Below are 1,917 nucleotides of genomic sequence, written 5' to 3' on the forward strand. Positions count from 1 at the left end.
TTTAGGGTTTAGGGTTTACATCGTCAGCATAGAACTGTATAACTTTTTGTATTACAGTTTGCGAGAGGTCTCCGAGCTGCATAAAGCGGCCAACAATTTCTTGTGAGTCCCCCTGTACTGAAATTAATAAAATAAACTCGTATAGTTTCATCACCTAAACACACAAAACCCTAAACCCTAAACCCTCCTAAACCCTAAACCCTAAACCCTCGAGAAAAAGGGCTTTTAAAGGATTGCTCTGCTGTGTAGTTTATTGTCGAGTATTTAGGGTTTAGGGTTTAGGGTTTAGGGTTTAGGGTTTATGAAAGAGGGCTTTCTATCGAGCAGCCCAACCCTATACTTTTGCATCTAGGGTTTAGGGTTTAGGGTTTAGGGTTTAGGGTTTACGAGAGAAGGGTTTCCATCAAGGAGCTCTTTCATGTGCTCCTTAAGAACGTCAAACTCCGCCTGAAATTTGTTCGATAAAAACTCGTTCATATAATACAACATACTCTCCACTGCGGCCTGAACACAAAGGGTTTAGGGTTTAGGGTTTAGGGTTTAGGGTTTGGGGTTTAGGGTTTGGGGTTTAGGGTTTGCGTGGGTGCAGCGTTAGAAGCTCGAGCTAACGCGGTGAAAGAGAGGGTTTAGGGTTTACAGGTGTGTTAGTATGTAACAAGGGTTTAGGGTTTGCATGTGTGTTAGGGTTTAGGGTTTAGGGTTTAGAAGGGTTTATTATTATCGCTCGTTCGCAGTGCAGGGAATGTGAGGAAGGACCCAACCCCTCTCGAGGGTTTAGGGTTTAGGGTTTAGGGTTTAGGGTTTATACCTGGGGAGATTCGCATGCATTGGGGTGTATAGACAGGTCAAACCAGGCCGGGTAAGCTTTGTTTAGTGAGCTCCATATACATTCAGGTGCTGCTGCCTCCTTTATATTTTTTGGGGGTTTAGGGAGAATAAAACATTTATTTGTAATATCTATAAGTGTATTTTCATCAAGAAAAGGGGTTGGAGTGAAGTATGAAGCCATGGTTGCGAGGGTTTTTGAGGGTTTAGAGGGTTAAGGGTTTAGGGTTTAGTAGGGTTTAGGGTTTAGGGTTTTTGTAGGATTCGACTGTCATAGTCAAGACAAACATACCCTAATTATACCCGATAATCACAATGAGGGTTTAGGGTTTAGGGTTTAGGGTTTAGGGTTTAGGGTTTAGGGTTTAGAAAGACAAATAGCTGTTGCTGCCTCGCCGCCGAGGTGCCTATACACCGCAGATATTTGGGGTGTACAGGCACCTCTAGACGATGAGGGTTTTGGTTTTTTTCTGAATATATTTGCATTTATAGAATTCAGAAAAAGGTTTTAATTGTTTTCAGGTGTATAACCACTGGTCACTGCATCCCGCAACCACAGCTGCCTATACACCCGAGCTCAGCAGCTGCAGCAGCAGCAGCAGCAGCAGCAGCAGCAGCACCACGCGGTGCAGAAAAAAGACAAAAAAACAAAAAAAGAACAAAATACTTCAATTCTTTTCAACGAAATATACACAAAAACATACCACAACCCCAATCGACTACAGACAGCAGCAGCAGCAGCAGCAGCAGCAGCAGCAGCAACAGCAGCAGCAGCAGCAGCAGCAGCAGCNCAGCAGCAGCAGCAGCAGCAGCAGCAGCAGCAGCAACAGCAGCAGCAGCAGCAGCAGCAGCAGCAGCGGGACTCGACGAGAGCTGCTCGGCTCTTTCGATGGAGGCTGTTGGCCTCTTTAATTATTTTTTATTTTTTTTTTTATTTTTTATTTATAAAAATTAAATTATTTATTTATTTCAGTTGTTTCTTCTCCGCGCAGCTGCACATACACCTCACGCCTGGGTGTAGTTGTAGTACAGCTAGAAATCGATATATATATATATATATATATATATATATATATATATATATATGCAACA

This window comes from Eimeria mitis, genomic scaffold (assembly GCF_000499745.2).
Source record: "Eimeria mitis Houghton genomic scaffold, Emh_scaff1564, whole genome shotgun sequence".
Taxonomy (NCBI): Eukaryota; Apicomplexa; class Conoidasida; order Eucoccidiorida; family Eimeriidae; genus Eimeria; species Eimeria mitis.